The sequence below is a fragment of the Mus caroli genome, unplaced genomic scaffold (assembly GCF_978045245.1).
Source record: "Mus caroli unplaced genomic scaffold, Mus_caroli_1 scaffold_5, whole genome shotgun sequence".
NCBI lineage: Eukaryota > Metazoa > Chordata > Mammalia > Rodentia > Muridae > Mus > Mus caroli.
In genome coordinates, this window is record NW_028227260.1 from 135,152,885 (window position 1) to 135,171,405 (window position 18,521).

Consider the following 18,521-nt stretch of genomic DNA (forward strand, 5'->3'; position numbering starts at 1 on the left):
TTATGTGTATTATTATGTGTATTATTATTATTATGAGGAATTTCTTTTCTGGTCCAATCTATTTGGAGTTCTGTAGGCTTCTTGTATTTTCATGGGAATCTCTTTCTTTAGGTTTGGGAAGTTTTCTTCTATTATTTTGTTGAAGATATTTGCTGGCCCTTTAAGTTGAAAATCTTCACTTACATCTATTCCTATTATCCATAGGGTTTGGTCTTCTCATTGTGTCCTGGATTTCCTGGATGTTTTGAGTTTAGATCTTTTTGCATTTTTCATTTTCTTTGATTGTTGTTTCCATGTTTCCTATGGTATCTTCTGCACCTGAGATTCTCTCTTTCATCTCTTGTATTCTGTTTTTGATGCTCCCATCTATTTTTACGGATTTCTTTCCTAGGGTTTCTATCTCCAAAGTTGTCTCCCTTTGGGTTTTCTTCATTGTTTCTACTTCCATTTTTAGATCTTGGATCGTTTTGTTCAATTCCATCCCCTGTTTATTTGTGTTTTCCTGTAATTCTTTAAGGGATTTTTGTGTTTCTTCTTTAAGGATTTCTACCTGTTTAACAGTGTTCTCCTGTAATTCCTTGGGGGATTTTTGTATTTCCTCTTTAAGCGCTTCTACCTGTTTAGCAGCTCACCTGTATTTATGTGAGTTATTAATGCCCTTCTTCAAATCTTGTACCACCATCATGAGATATGATTTTAAATCTGAATCTTGCTTTTCAGGTGTGGTGACATATCCAGGACTCACTGTTGTGGGCATACTGGGTTCTGATGATGCCCGTGTTCTTTGTTTCTATTAGTAAGATTCTTATGTTTGCCTTTTGTGATCTGGAAATCTCTGGTGTTAATGTTCAAGCTTTCTCTGGCTGGAGCTTGATCCTTTTGTGATTCTGTTAGCCTCTGTCAGCACTCCTGGGAGTCCAACTCTCTCCTCAGTCCCAGTGGTCAGAGCACTCTGTGCAGGTAAGCTCTCCTCTTGTAGGGCAGGTGTCCAGAAGTCTGAAGCTCTGATCCACTTTCTGAGTCCTGGGATCAGAGCCCTCCCTGTAGGCCAACTCTCCTCTGGCAAAGAAGGAGCCCAGGGATCTGGGTCTCAGCTCTGCCTCCTGGCTGAGGATGAAGGCCCTAAGGTACCCTGTCCAAAATGCTCTGTTGCTTTGGTCACCCACATGCTCTCAGGTGATCAAAAGGTCCTAGGTGTGCTAGGGGCCCTACAGCATGGAGAGTCCTCTTGGGCCCTACATGCCCTCAGAATGGATCCCAGCCTCTGATTGTGCATGGTTCCTCCATCCTTATTCCTGATGGCACAAGTCCCTCCTCAATTCTTTGGAGCTGATGTTGCGTTCAACTCACCCATGATCCCGGGGTCCTGCGGCATGGAGAGTACTCTAGGGCCCCTGGTGGCCTTCAGAGGGTTCAGAAGGAAGATTGGGGGGGGGCGCGTGTGGCCCTGACCAGAATGGATCCCAGCCTCTTGTAGGGCAGGGTTCCTTTGTCCCTGTTCCTGCTGACACAAGACCTTCTGAGATTCTTTGGAGCTGATGTTGTGATCGACTCACCCATGATCCAGAGTTGATCCCGAGATCCTGCCGAGTGGAGAGTACTCTGGAGCTCTTAGAGGCTTCCTCTGGGTTCAGAAGGAAGATGACAGGGGTGGCCCCAACCAGAACCCATTTGTCTATTCTTGATCTTTGAGCATAAGCTGCCCCATAGAAGGAACACCAATGTGGGCCAAAAAATGCCCCCAGAGCTCCCAGGAACTAGACCACCAACCAGAGAGTGCACATGGAGAGACCCATGGCTCCAGGTGCATATGTAGCAGGGGATGGCCTTATTGGAAGTCAGTGGGAGGAGAGGCCCTTCCTCCTGAGAGGGCTCGATGTCCCAGTGTAGGAGAATGCCAGGACAAGGAAGCAGGATTGTGTGGGTTGGTAAGCAGGGGGAGTGGGAATGGAATAGGTTTTTTTTGGGGGGGGGACCAGGAAAAGGGATAACATTTGAAATGTAAATAAAGGAAATATCTAATTAAAAAGGGGGAAAAGTCTATTTTATTGGACATTAGAATGGCTATTCCAGCTTGTTTCATGGAATCGTTTGCTTGGAAGACTTTTTTCCAGCCCTTTAGTCTGAGGTAATGACTGCCTTTGACACTGATGTGTGCTTCTTGTATGCAGAAATATGCTGGATCCTGTTTATGTGTTCAGTCTGTTAGTCTAGGTTTTTTTTTATTGAGAAATTGATATTAAAGACAGATGATTGTTAGTTCTTCTTTTCATTGTTGGATATGGTATTGTGTGTGTGTGTGTGTGTGTGTGTGTGTGTGTGTGTGTGTGTGTATGTGTTTATCTTCTTTTGGGTTTGTTGTGAGATATTTAATTTCTCCTGTCTTCTTGGATATAGTTACCCTCCTTATGTTGGAGTTTTTATTCCAGTATCTTCTGTAGGGGTAGATTAATAGAAAGATACTATTTAAATTTGCATTTTTCATGGAATATCTTCGTTTATTCATCTATGGTTATTGAGAGTATTGTGGCATATAGTAGCCTGGGCTGGCATTTGTGTTCTCTGAAGCTCTGAATGAAAATTGTACAGGATTTTCTGGCTTTTAGAGTCTATCTTGAGAAGTCTTTTGTAGTTCTGATAGGTCTGCTTGCTTATGTTGCTTGGTCTTTTTCCTTTAGAGCTTTTGATATGCTTTCTTTGTTCTGTGCATTTAGTGTTTTGATTATTATATGAGGAGAGGCTTTTCCTTTCTGGTCCAATGTATTTGGTGGTCCATAGGCTTCCTTTACATTTTTCATCATCTCTTTCTTTAGGTTAGTGAACTTTTCTTCTATGATGTTGTTGAAGATATTTTCTGGCCCTTTAAGCTGGGAATCTTCACCCTCTTCTATTCCTATTATTATTAGGTTTGATCAGTTCACTGTGTCTGGAATTTTCTGTATGTTTTATATTAGGAGCTTTTCACACTTTTTTATTCTTTGACCAATGTGTCAATATCTTCTATTTTGTCTTCTATGTCTGAAATTCTGTCTCTTCTATTTCTTCTATTCTGTTGGTGATGCTTGCATCTGTAACTTTTGATCTCTTTCCTAAGTTATTCATCTCTAAGGTTGCTTCCATTTGTGTTTTCTTTATTGTTTCTATTTCCATTTTTAGGTCTTGGACTGTTTTGTTCAATTCCTTTACCTGCTTGATTTTATTTTCTTGTAATCTTTAAGGGATTTATTCATTTCTCATTTAAGGTCTTCTACCTGTTTTCTTCTATTTTTTTAAGGGAGCTGTTGATATCCTCCTTAATGGCATCTATCTTCTTCATAAGATGGGATTTTAGGTCAGAATCTTGCTTTTCAGGTGTGTTAGGGTATCCAGGGCTTGCTGTGGTGGTAGAAGAACTGTGTAGGTTCTGATGGTGCAGAATTGCATTGGCTTGTGCCACTTATGTTCTTGAGCTTGCCTGTCACCATCTGGTTATCTATGGTGTTAACTGGCCTTTGTGTCTCTTACTAGAGCTTGTATGCTTAGAATCTGGTAAAGCTCTGTGACTTGGGTCAGAGCCAGCCTCCTGAGTGGCAGACAGTGCTGCCACTGGTTAGGAGTGGCCTACTTTTTCTCTGGTTATAACAGGTCTCTTGTGTAACTGGTTTGGGCAGGCCGCCTGTGTTCCTGGTTGGGATGAACCTCCTGGTTTTCAGGTAGGCTTTGCCATTCCAGGACAGGATCTGCCCCAGATACAGATGGAGGTGCATACCAGAAGGACTGTGCCCATGATTATGGCAGACTTCCTGTGTCCCTGGTTAAAGTAGACCTCCTGTGTTCCTGGTTACTATAGATATCCTGGGAGGCAGGCAAGCTGTGGGGTGTGGGAGGTTATTAGACCTGCTGATATGGCCTGGGTGGAAAGAAGCAGACCAGAAGGTAGGTGGAGTTTAGGCAGTAGGCTGGGGGGTCAGAGTAGGCCCCACATCAGCTGGGCTCTGTGAGTGCACCAGCTGGCATGGATCCTTGGGTGGGAATCTCACCTGTGTCTCTGGATATGGCATACCTCCTGGGAGACAGGCAAGATCTTTTGTATGGGAGAGTATTGGGCCCACAGATCTGGCCCAGTTGGAGAAGCAGAATTGAAAGAATATGGAGCTTGGGCAGGCAGAATAGTTCCTGACTCAGCTGGGCTGAGGTGTCCCAGCTGGCATGGGTATTTGAGTGGGCATCTTAGCTTTGTCTCTGGTTACTGCATACCTCCTGGGAGACAGACAGGCTATAGGGTATGGGAGGGTATCAGGCCCACTGATCTGGTCCGGGTGGAGAATTACTTGGATTTTTTTCTCTTTGACTCAGTGATCCATGGCTGGCCAAGTAAGAAACTCAGAATTTATTTACTGTTCATGAACCAGAGAGAAAGAAAATAAAAGAAAAGAAGAGAGGAGAGGAGAGGAGAGGAGAGGAGAGGAGAGGAGAGGAGAGGGGAGGGGAGGGGAGGGGAGGGGAGGGGAGGGGAGGGGAGGGGAGGGGAGGGGAGGGGAGGGGAGGGGGGGAGGGGAGGGGAGGGGAGGGGAGGGGAGGGGAGGGGAGGGGAGGAGAGGAGAGGAGAGGGGAGGGGAGGGGAGGGGAGGAGAGGAGAGGAGAGGGGAGGGGAGGGGAGGGGAGGGGAGGGGAGGGGAGGGGAGGGGGGGAGGGGAGGGGAGGGGAGGGGAGGGGAGGGGGGGAGGGGAGGGGAGGGGAGGGGAGGGGAGGGGAGGGGAGGGGAGGGGAGGGGAGGGGAGGGGAGGGGAGGGGAGGAGAGGAGAGGAGAGGAGAGGAGAGGAGAGGAGAGGAGAGGAGAGGAGAGGAGAGGAGAGGAGAGGAGAGGAGAGGAGAGGAGAGGAGGAGGAGAGGAGAGGAGAGGAGAGGAGAGGAGAGGAGAGGAGAGGAGAGGAGAGGAGAAGAGAGGAGAGAAGAGTAAAAGAGAAGAGAAGAAAAGAAGAGAAGAGAAACAAAGAGAGAAAAGAAGAAAGAAGAGAAGAGAGGAAAATTTACACACACACAAAACATGCACAATGGCTGAACCTGAGGAAGGCTGCACGGCTACTTTGTCACTCTCAGTTTTTATACTTTCTTGAGATAATTTCTCAAATTGTTTTCTAAGCATTTTTATACTCCAGAAGTTCATAGTAAATTTATAGGGCAATGGTTCATGCCATGGATCTAAAATACTTTAGTTACAGCAGAATTGTTTATATGTCTTTCCATTAAGACTAATACCTGATTGAAAATTTATTATCTGTTCCTAGCCTCAGTAGTTCATTATAATTTGGAAGCAATATTTTCTTATATCATAAGTTAGCAAGATTTTGTCAAGGGACAAATCATCTGCCTTATGTCTTATTATTTTGACTTCCTATATAGATATATTAGTCCATCATTTATTTTCTGTCCTTGTGTCTACAATATGTAGCCCATTCCCTGTTTATGACCTTGTTAAGAAATAGTGGCCTCATTCCTAAGGAATGGTCTTAGCTTGCAAATTTGTTCCCAGATTGTTTTCTTTTCTGAATGCAATTTGCCTATGACACATGAAGGTTTACAGAGCTCTATTTGCAGCTTTTATTCTATAGGAGACTTGAGATTACTTGTATCAATTTAGTAATTCTATAAAATCATTATTGGGAATTATGAAGTCATCCTTTCTTCTACAAAACATTACTAAATGAAAGTATATCTTCATATTGATTATGAAGGAGATCTGTGCAATATGCTGGACTGATGCCCAGGAATTATCATGCTCTGTATTAGTGGCAGGAAAGGCATATCAGCTGCAGGCTGCATTCATGGGTTGAAGTCGCTGAGGACCCAGCATCTCAGAGCACACCCATTGTAACCATGTAAAAGATTAGGCCATCTCTAAAAAACTCACTTGCCATAGCGTTTCCTACATGGCTTTTTGCAGATGAGATATGCTTAACATAAAATATGTCTCTTTTATCTCAAGCTAGTAGTGAAGTTGTGATGAGACAAGATTATTGGGTTCTCTGATGCTTTAATTACATCAAAATGGAAGGACTTTACAGTGTTAACAGCATAGTAGCTGTCATTGAATAAGGTAAGGGGGGCACGTAACAACAAGCAGCTTCAATATGGCCCAGAATTCACCCAATTGGAAGGAAGGAGTCCTGCAAGGAATGGGCTTTGGTGTTCTCAGGGCCCTCAGGGTCTTGGGGACATAGCTAAATTTAGTATATATAATTATATATCCAAATATATATATAGTATTTAGTATATGCAAATATATACACTATTATATAGGAAGATCAGTATATTCTAAATATAACGAATTAGTCAGTAAACTATAACACAACTTTAGGAGGGGCTCAGATACAAGGTACCTTTACTGGCAGTTAGGGATTGCTGGCAATGTAGATAGGACCTTGCTCTTGGGGTAATTTTTGTCTATTGTCCCAGAAACCATTGAAAGACTGGGTATATTTATTGTGGCCTAGGGTCCAGCCAAGAAGGCGCTCAGCCACTGGGAATACTATAACATCTGGGGCCTGGTCAAGGATAAGCTGGGGAATTTTATAACTTTGACTGCCATGAAAAATAAATTGTCCCAAAAAGTTGTGATAGTAGGCAACATAGTGTAGGCCAGGTGCACCCAATAGATGACTGCCATGAGGGGCTAAAACAGGGCCCCTGTGCAGAATCCATTGGTTGGTAAGATAGGGTTCTGCGACCAATGTTGGGATGGTAATGATGTAGGAACACATTATTACGGGTCCCATTTATTGTTCTTCTTTGTTGTCTCACTAATTTTTATCTCATTAGTGGTTAATTTACTACCTTGTAAAGAAAAAAAGAGGGGTGAACTGTGTCATAGGAAGTGTGCATCCAGGTGAGGTTCCCCAGGAAATTCTGAATGGAGGCTAGGGTATCTGTCATAGAGAACCCAAATCGAAGCCTTTGAGGTTTAATATGGTGTTGAGTGACCACAAAAAAGGAATAGTTACCCAGTATAGATCTTACAAGCTATGTCTGCTAGCCCTGAAGCTCACTGCCTATTTCAGTTCACAAATCAAGGTTTTTAAACAACTAGAGTCAGAGTGGCCGATTAGAATCCTGTCCATGTAGTGAACAATATATAGCACTTGCGGGTGAGATGCTTGATAGTGTTCCTAATGAGCATGTGGCAAATGGTGGGGATGTTTTTCATGCTCTGTGGCAGAACCTTCCATGGGTATTGCTGGGCATGCACATTAATATTGACTGCTAGTACTGAGAAGACAAAGCACAAAAGAGTATCCATAAGGTAACACTGAAAATCATGCTAAAAATTGAATCAATGCATGGCAGACAGGTGACAAAGCACAAATTATATTTCCCTCATAAAAAAAACCTGTTCATATTTGTTGGGTTTCAAAAAACCTAAACGAATGGCCCACTTTTATATTTTGAACAGAAAAAAATCTCTAAGAGCAAAGAGCACATATTGTTCCAACTGCATAGGCATAAAATATCCAATGCAACTGATGGAAGTCACTAGATTACAAAAGAGAACACAGAGGTAATGTAAATAGAGAGAGAGAGAGAGACCTCTCTGTCTCAATCAGGGATGCAAAGGCATAGGCACTGGAACACCCATTATTTGCAATGCAGCCCAAAGAAATTCACTGAAAGGACATCTTCTTTTTTAAAATCTGGTGCTTAAAGCAGTCATTTAAATTTAAGACACAAAATTCTTAAGGTTAAAAATAAGAAAAATATTGGACAAAACCTTTTGGTTTGCTATGTAGGTTTATTTTTCCTTTTATTTCTTTCAAATTGAAATTTATCATGAAATGCAGGCTGCTGTGGACAGCTATGGCTCCATACTGCTTGGTATACTCCTCTTAGTACATCAGATTCTTACACTGCGTGGAACAGAACACCATCCCTTCCACAGGTATGAACTTTTCTCCGATTAGACACTTGCTGCAGCAGGAGCATAGGAAGCATGCTGTGGACGCATGCCAGCTGAATATTTTGTAGATTACTCTCTGCTCTTCTGGGTCGATGGCATTGTGGCATCCTTGACACACCACAGCATGGTTCTTCATGTAGCAGGGTTTGCACACAGGCTTGGATTTGAGCATCACATATATTTTTCCTGCCAGGATATTGTGGCAGTCAATGCAGCAGAAGTGTTTCAGATGCCAATTTTTGTTTTCTGCTTGGGTATATTCATTGCTGAATATTAGCTCATCACAGCCAGAACAACGGGGTTTCTCACTGTCACAGTAATGTCTGCCACAGTATAGCTTCCCATTCTTCCAGAAGTAAATCATGTCTACCAGGATTTCACCACAGATGCTGCAGATAAAACAAGCCGGATGCCAGAGTTTACTGTAGCCAGCCCTTTCAGCATAAATAGCTGGGTCTTCTTCTTTAATGGGGTGTTTGCAGCAGTAACAGTTATATTGGGTCTTCTTAGAATCCTTAGACTTGTCCTTGGAGCCCACTACTGCTGTGCTGTTTCTAATTCCAGCTAAGTTGTGCACCTTGTCACCTTGAGCATTCATATCAGAGGGACGTTTCAAATTACCTACTCCCAGAGCCTCACTCTTGTATTTCTCCACAAACTGCTTCATCTTCTTTATCTCATTGTAAGACAACCCATGGCACTTAGCAGGGTCCTGGTCATGTGCAGGGAGCTGCTTTGCCAGCTGCTTCTTCCGATACTGTGCCCCCTCTGAACCTGTCACTGGCTGCTTCTCCTTAGGCAGCATCTGCATGTACTGCCTAGCCAGTGCCTTGTTCTGGACAGAGGGAATCCAATCATAGGTAACAGTGTTAATGGAATTGTTCTTCTTTGCAGGCACTGGATTTCTCAATACCATTACACTGGGTTTGTGTGTTGGAATTGCCTCTGATTTCAGCTTGGCGATCAGGTTGATGTACTTGGCGTCTTCAAAGAGTCTTCCAACTTTCCTGTCCCTCTCAGTGCTCAGGAGTACACCATGATCTTCTTGCCCACATTTGCAGTTACGACATGTTTTCCTCCAGAAATGTAGTTCAAACCCTTCACAGTTCTCTTTGCATTTTCGACAGGGGGCTCCAATTCCTTGCTCATGACCTAAGCCCATCTGTTACAGAAGGGAACAAAAGGAAATTTATGAGTATAATTTTTTTAAATTATAAAATGTCATACTTTATTTCCACTTAATGCTTTTGTTGATGCAAATCTCAAACAAAATTTTTATGACCTTCACATTGTTCAGCAAAGTATGTAAATGGAAGTTGCAAGTACGTATATAGCACACTTTATATTCTCATTGCTTTTTATCATGAAAGGAAAAGAAGCAAAATACAACTTTATAGAAGACTACAGATACTGCACATCACAAAAGTCATAAATTCATGTCTTTGACCCTTATGTGTCTTGAATACAAGTAGAGGGAGAACACAGAGGGCAGAGATTGAAAAGCAAACAAATGTATGGAATAGTTTAGGAATTATGATTAAAGGATTACTTTTTATTATGGAAGTATACACAACAATGACAAATATTTATCAAATACCAGGAAGAGTATTCTATCATACTTAATATTTAAATCTTAGGAAACCTCACACAACATTTAGGAAGCAGGCATTATTTCCATCTCTTCTTTATAAGTGATTTCATTGAAACCCTAAAGTTTTAGAATTTGCTCAGGATCAAAATGTCAATACATTATCTTCATATTCAATTCCATAAATGTCATTACCTGGAAGCCACATATGTGAGGTCTAGTTTTTATGGTACTCAAAGCTATTATGAAGTCTGACAAGGGAGAAAAGTAATTTGCAGGCTATTCCAGCCATAAATCTAGATTTTACAGTGACTTCCCTGGCAAGATATCCATGATGGTGAAATAGTACTCTGTTATTTGATGGGTAACCAACATCTGTCTACTGGGACTTAAGTCCCATCCACGAATAGATATTTATGCCTGGGACTGAAGACCAAACAGTTATCTACAGTAAGAGTTAAAAGAGAACCTACTATTGCCACTTTCCTAAATCAGTAGACTGCATACTAAATACATAATCTTATAACAATAGATAGGAGTATCTGTCACTCCTTATCAAAGAAGCATCTCTTGGCAGTAGATGGAAACTATAGTCGGAATCCACAAATCGTTAAAATTCAGAAGACAACTGACTATGGCATACCAAAACCCAATGCTATACCTCCAGTAGTCCCAGGGAACACTGTAGGAGAGGCAGTGTAAGAGCCAGAGAACCAGATGCCTGCTGCTAAATGCCATGCCTAGTACTCCTAGGTATGACAAAGAAGCTGCACTCATAAACTTTCAACAATATGCTCACCTACACAAGACAGGCCAAATGAGGGTATATTTGGATTCTTGTGAACATTAAATACTTGTGTTCTCATGTACCAGTGATGAAGCTCAAGCAATTTCTTTCCAGTTTACTCCATGTTCAGGATTTACTGAAATATATAGGAACCAGAATCCTTATCAGACCCTTTCCCTTTTTAAATTTTATTTATTTATTTATTTATTTATTTATTTATTTATTGCACTAATCACAGACTACGCCAGTTGGGTGGTCTTCTTTTCCACGAAAGAGGATTTTTATGTTTGGACATCCGTGTCTTTCAGGCTAGGTTTCTGCTCAACTATTGTGCTTGAGAACTCTTGGTGAGCACTAATAGGGATGCTGTTAGATAATGATACTCAGGGATATGTAGGATGGGATAGAAGAGGGAGACCTAGATGTTAGCTCCTTGTCAGCTAAGTTAAACTGCAGAATGTAATATATAAGGTAAGGAAAAACAGATGCAGGCTAACAAAGTAGATGTGAAAACTGGATCCATCCTTCTGCAGCATACAAAAAGCATATCTCAACTTCAAAGATAGATATTACCTCAGAGTAAGGGGTTGTAAAACATTTTCCAAGCAAATGGGTCTAAAAAGCAAACTGTTATAGCCATCGTATTATCTATGAAAATTGACTTCAACCAAAATTAATCATAAGATACAGGTAAGGACTCCTCATATTCATAAAGGAAAAATATACCAAGATAACACTTTAAGCACACATATTTATGACCCAAATGCAAGGATAATTACTTTTGTAATAGAAGAATTATTAAAACTTAAATCACACATTGACCCTCACATATTTATAGTGGAAAATTTCAATACTCCCCTGTTATCAATGGACAGGTCATCCAGCCAAGAACTAAACAGAAATCCTGGAGCTAACAGATATATAAACCAAATGGACCTAACAGATATCTACAGAACATTTCAGCCAAACACAAAATAATATACATCCTCAGCACCTCATGAAACTTTCCTCTAAATTGACCACATACTTAGTCACAAAGCATCACAACACATACAAGAAAATTGAAAGAATTCCCAGTATCCTATAAGACCATTATAGATTAACATTAGATTTCAACAACAAAAAGAAGAACTGAAAAACTCATGGAAACTGAAAAACTCTCTACTGAATGGCTGCTTGGTCAAGGCAGACATAAAATAGTTAGGTACTTTCTAGAATTCAATGAAAGTGAATACAGAACATACCCAAACTTATGGAACACAATGAAACAATGTTAAGAGGACAGTTCTTGGAAATTAATGTCAATATTTTTTTAAAAAAGATAAATATCCTCCTAGCAATCTAACAGCACACCTGAAATTTCTAAAACAAAACAAAACAAAACAAAACAAAGTACACACAAGAGTAGTAGATGGCAAGAAATAATGAAAATGAAGGTTGAAATAAATAAGCTAGAAATAACAAGAACAATAAAAGAACCAATGAAATGGACAGCTGGTTCTTTCAGAAAATCAGTAAGGTAGACAAACTCCTATCCAAACTAAAGGGCATAGAGACAACATACAAATAAACAAAACCAGTAACAAAAAGAACAACAGAACAACAGACACTGAAGAAATGCGCAGAATCTAGGTCATACTTTAGAGATCTGTACTCCACAAAATTGGAAATACTACAACAAATGGATGATTTCTTGGTAGATACTACTTACCAAAATTAAATCAAGATGAGCTAAGCAGCCGGGCGTGGTGGCGCACACCTTTAATCCCAGCACTCGGAAGGCAGAGGCAGGCGGATTTCTGAGTTCGAGGCCAGCCTGGTCTACAAAGTGAGTTCCAAGACAGCCAGGGCTATACAGAGAAACCCTGTCTCAAAAAACCAAAAAAAAAAAAAAAAAAAAAGATGAGCTAAGCAATTTATATTGACCTATAATCCCTAAGTAATTTGAACAACAACAACAACAAATAATAATAATAATAATAATCCAGGTTCAGATTGTTTCTGGTGGAATTATTCCAGACTTTCAATGAAGAGTTAATTCTAGTACTTCTCAAATTATTCCACAATTTAAGAACAGAAGGAACATCATCCAATTCTTTTTATGATGCCACAATCAGCCTGATATCATGACCACACAAAGAGTCAGCAATGAAAGAAAATTATGGATAACTTTCAATTACAAACATAGATAGAAAAATGCTCAATTAAATATTTTCTAACTGTATCCAGGAACATGTAAAAAAGGTCATCCACCAGGTGCAAGTTGGCTTTATCCCAGAGATGCAATTCTGGTTAAACCTATAAAAATGAGTCATATAAATAAACAAAGGAAAAAAACCACAGGATTATCTCATTAGATACTGACGAAGCCCTTGACAAAATGCAACATGTCATCATGATGAAAAGTCTCAGCAAGAATAGGAATACAAAGAACATGGCTAAAAAACAAAAAAGGCAACAAACTACAAGCCTATAGCCAATATCAAATTAAATGGAGAGAAACTCAAAGCAATCCCACTAAAATCATGGAACAAGACAAGGCTGCCTACTCTCTCCATGCCAATTCAATAAGTACTTGAAGTTTAATCTGGAGCAGTAAAAAAACTGAAGGAGATCAACAGGATACAAATAGGAGGTGAAGAAGTCAAAATATAATCACTAATCACAGATAGAATGATTATATACATGAGTGACCACAAAGAATCTAATAGTATACATTAGCAACCCCCAAATCTCTACCTGATAAACATCTTTGCTTATGTGTTGGGAAACAAGTAACTCTAAAAAAAATTAGCAATTCTCATATATACAGGCAACAAATAGACTGAGAAATACATCATGGAAACAACACCCTTTACAATAGCCATAAACCATATAAAATATCTTGGGGTAGTTCTAACAAAGTGTATAAAAGCATATAAAAGCTGAGTATAACAAAATATTTAAGTCTTTAAAGAAAGAAAATGAAGAGGATATTAGAAGAGGAATAGATCACCCATGTTTGCGGATTGGTAGAATTAACATAGTAAAAAATGGTCATCCTACCAAAGCAATTTATAGATTCAGCACAATTCTGATCAAAATTCCGGTGCATTCTTTACAGAGCTTGAAAGAACAATACTCTAATTAATATTGAAAAACAAATTTCCCAGAATGGCTAAAACAATGCTGAATAAAAGAAATTCATGTTCATAAACATGCCTGATTTCAATCTTCGGCATGAACCCAGCAGAGGGTGCCAAGGTCCCCAGAGGACTCTCCATGCCGCAGGCCCCTAGCACACCCAGGCTATTGAGCTCATTGGAGAGCATGTGAGCAGCAGAAGCAACAGAGCTTCTTGAACAGGGTCCCTTGTGACCTTCATCCTCAGCCAGGAGGCAGAGCTGAGACCCAGACTCCTGGGCACCTTCCTTGCCAGATGAAAGTCAGTCAGCCTACAGGGATGGCTCTGACCACAGGACTCAGTAGGTGGATCAGAGCTCCAGACTTCTGTGCACCTTCCCTGCAAGAGGAGAGCATGCCTGAAGAGAGTGCTCTGACTACTGGGACTCAGGTGCGAGTTGGACTCCCAGGAGTGCTGACAGAGGCTAACAGAATCACAGGAGGAACAAGCTTCAGGCAGAGACAGCTAGAACATCTAACACCAAAGATGACCAAATGGTGAAAGACAAATATAAGAATCTTACTAATAGAAACCAAGACCAGTGGGCATCATCAGAACCCAGTATACACACCACAGCAGTCCTGGATACCCCACCACACATCAAAAGCAAGATTCAGATTTAAAATCATATCATATAATGGTCATAGAGGATTTTAAGAAGGGCATTAATAACTCACTTAAAGAAATACAGGAGAACACTGCTAAATGGGTAAAAGTCCTTAAAGAATTACAGGAAACCACTGCTAAACAGGTAGAAGTCCTTAAAGAAGAAACACAAAAATCCCTTAAAGAATTACAGGAAAACACAACCAAACAGGTAATGAAATTGAACAAAACAATCCGGGATCTAAATATGGAAGTAGAAAAAATAAAGAAAACCCAAAGGGAGAAGCCACCAGAGATAAAAATCCTAGGAAAGATATCAGGAAACATAGATGCAAGCATCAGCAACAGAATACAAGAGATGGAAAAGAGAATCTCAGGTACAGAAGATTCCAAAGAAAACATGGACACACAATCAAATGAAATGCAAAATCCAAAAAGATCCTAACTCAAAACATCCAGGAAATCCAGGACACAATGGGAAGATCAAACCTACGGATAATAGGAGTAGACGAGAATGACAATTTTCAACTTAAAGAGCCAATAAATATTTTCAACAAAATTATAGAAACTTCCCTAACCTAAAGAAAGAGATGCCCATGAACATATAAGAAGCCTACAGGACTCCATATACCTTCAAAAAACATAAAAGAAGAGAGCACAAGAACAGAACCCCAACAAAAATAGCAGGAAGCAATAATTACTTTTCCTTAATATCTCTTAATATCAATGGACTCAATTCCCCAATAAAAAGACATAGACAGACTGGCTACTTAAACAGGACCTAGAATTTTGCTGCATACAAGAAACCCACCTCAGGGACAAGGACAGACATTACCTCAGAGTAAAAAGCTGGAAAACAATTCTCTAAGAAAATGATCCAAGAAACAAGCTGGAATAGCCATTCTAATATCGAATAAAATCAACTTCCAACCCAAAGATATCAAAAAGACAAGGAGGGACATTTCATATTCATCAAAGGAAAATCTTCAAAGATGAACTCTCAATTCTGAATATCTATGCTCCAAATGCAAGGGCAGCCACATTCATTAAAAAAACTTTAGTAAAGCTCAAAGCACACATTGCACCTAACACAATAATAGTGGGAGATTTCAACACCCCACTCTAATCATTGGACAGATCCTGGAAACAGAAATTAAACAGAGACACATTGAAACTAACAGAAGTTATGAAAAAATGGATTTAATAGATATCTACAGCCTATTTTATCCTAAAGCAAAAGGATATACCTTCTTCTCAGCACCTCATGGTACCTTCTCCAAAATTCACCATATAATTGGTGACAAAACAGTCCTCAACAAATACAAAATATTGAAATTATCCCATGCATCCTATCAGATCACCAGGGACTAAGGATGAACTTCAATAACAGCATAAACAATAGAAAGCCAACATTCACATGGAAGCTGAACAACACTCTACTCAATGATATCTTGGTCAAAAAAGAAATAAAGAGATTAAAGTTTTTAGAGTTTAATGAAAAGGAAGCCACAACATACCCAAAATTATGGGACACAAAGAAGACAGTCCTAAGAGGAAAACACATAGCTCTGAGTGCTGCCAAAAAGAAACTAGAGAGAGCATACACTAGCAGCTTGACAGCACAGCTAAAATCTGTAGAACAAAAGGAAGCAAATTCACCCAAGAGGACTAGATGGCAGGAAATAATCAAAATCAGGGCTTAAATCAACCAAGTGGAAACAAAAAGAACTATTCAAAGAATCAACCAAACCAGAAGTTGTTTCTTTGAGAAAATCAACAAGATAGATAAACCCTTAGCCAGACTAACTAGAGGACACAGGGACAGTATCCTAATTAACAAAATCAGAAATGAAAATGGAGACATAACAACAGAATCTGAGGAAATCCAAAACATCATCAGATCCTACTACAAAAGGCAACAAAGCTGGAAAACCTGGAAGAAATGGACAATTTTCTAGACAGATGCCAGTTACCAAAGTTAAATCAGGACCAGATTAATGATCTAAATAGCCGCATATCCCCCCAAAGAAATAGAAGCATTCATTAATAGTTTCCCAACCCAAAAAAGCCAAGGACCAGATGGGTTAGGGCAGAGTCCTGTCAGACCTTCAAAGAAGACCTAATTCCAATTCTCCTTAAACTATTCCACAAAATCAAAACAGAAGGTACTCTACCCAACTCATTCTATGAAGCCACAATTACACTGATACATAAACCACATAAAGACCCAACAAAGAGTGAACTTCAGACCAATTTCCCTTATTAACATCAATGAAAAAATACTCAATAAAATCTTTGCAAACTGAATCCAAGGACACATCAAAATGATCATCCTTCATGATCAAGTAGTCTTCATCCCAGAGATGCAGGGATGCTTCAATATAGGGAAATCCATCAATGTAATCCACTATATAAACAAACTCAAAGACAAAAACTACATGATCATCTCATTAGATGCTGAGAAAACATTTGACAAAATCCAACACCCATTCATGATAAAAGGCATGGAAAGATCAGGAATTCAAGGCCCATAACTAAACATAATACAAGCAATCTATAGCAAACCAGTAGCTAAGATCAAACTAAATGGAGAGAAACTTGAAGCACTCCCACTAAAATCAGGGACTAGACAAGGCTGCACACTTTTCTCCCTAACTATTCAATATAGTACTTGAAGTCCTAGCCAAAGCAATTAGACAACAAAAGGAGATCACGTGAATACAAATTGGAAAGGAAGAAGTCAAAATATCACTATTTGCAGATGATATGATAGTATATATGATAGTATATATAAGTGACCCTATAAATTCCCTCAGAGAACTAAACCTGAAAAACAGCTTCAGTGCAGTAGCTGGATATAAAATTAATTCAAACAAATCTGTGGCCTTTCTCTACACAAAGGATAAACAGGCTGAGAAAGAAATTAGGGAATTAACACCCTTTGCAATAGTAACAAACAATATTAAATACCTTGGTGTGACCCTACCTAAGGAAGTGAAAGATCTGTATGATAAGAACTTCTAGTCTCTGAAAAAAAAATCAAAGAAGATCTCAGAGGATGGAAAGATCTACCATACTCATGGATTGGCAGGATTAATATTGTAAAAATGGCTATCTTGCTGATAGCAATCTACAGATTCAATGAAATCCCCATCAAAATTCCAACTCAGTTCTTCACTGAATTAAATGGCAATTTGCAAACTCATCTGGAATAACAAAATACCCAGGATAGCAAAACTATTCTCAACAATAAAAGAACCTCTGGTGGAATCACCATTCATGACCTCAAGCTGTATTACAGAGCAACTGTGATAAAAACTGCATGGTACTGGTATAGTGACAGACAGGTAGATCAATGGAATAGAACTGAAGACCCAGAAATAAACCCACACACCTATGGTCACTTGATCTTTCACGAATGAGCTAAAACCATACAATGGAAAAAAGACAGCATTTTCAACAAATGGTGCTGGCTTAACTGGTGGTTATCATGTAGAAGAAGGTGAATTGTTCCAGTCTTATCTCATTATAGTAAGCTCAAGTCTAAGTGGATCAAGGAACTCCACATAAAACCAGACACCCTAAAACTTATAGAGAAGAAAGTGAGGAAAAGCCTCAAAGATATATGCACAGTGGAAAAATTCCTTAACCGAACAGCAATAATGGCTTTGTGCTGTTTGATCGAGAATCAACAAATGGGACCTCATAAAATGGAATAGCATCTGTAAGACAAAAGAAACTATCAATAAGACAAAACGGTGACCAACAGATTGGGAAAGGGTTTAAACCAATGCTAAATCTAATAGGGGACTAGTATCCAATATATACAAAGATCTCAAGAAGCTGGACTCTATTAAAAACAGAGTTAAACAAAGAATTCTCAACTGAGGAATATCTAATGGCTGAGAAGCACCTGAAAGAATGTTCAATATCCTTAATCATCAGGGAAATGCAAATCAAAACAACCTTGAGATACCATCTCACACCAGTCAGAATGGCTTAGATCAAATATTCAGATGACAGCAGATGCTGGCAAGGATGTAGAGAAAGGGGAAAACTCCTCCATTGCTGGTGGGATTGAAATCTTTTACAACCACTCTGGAAATCAGTCTGGCAGTTCCTTATCAAATTGGACATAATACTACCAGAGGATCCAGAAATACCTCTCCTGGGCATATATCCAGAAGATGTTCCTACTGGTAATAAAAACGCATGCTCCACTATGTTCATAGCACCCTTATTTATAATAGCCAGAAGCTGGAAAGAACCCAGATGTCCCTCAACAGAGGAATGGATACAGAAAATGTGGTACTTTTACACAATGGAGTAGTACTCAGCAATTAAAAACAATAAAATCATGAAATTCTTACCAAGTTTTTTATATCATTTGTGCCTATTGTGACAGGTGTTTTATCCCTAATTTCTTTACCAGTCTGTTTATCTTTGA

General features: G+C 39.6%; 1 pseudogene across 1 annotated transcript in view; it reads right to left on the reverse strand.

The window, feature by feature from the left end:
* Nucleotides 1-7,769: 7,769 nt before the first annotated feature.
* LOC110288557 (testin pseudogene) overlaps nucleotides 7,770-18,521 on the reverse strand; it is a 33,114-nt pseudogene continuing 22,362 nt past the window's right edge. Inside the window, exon 2 of the transcript XR_015047109.1 lies at nucleotides 7,770-9,092. The product of XR_015047109.1 is annotated as a testin pseudogene (transcript). The remainder of the gene's footprint in view (nucleotides 9,093-18,521) is intronic.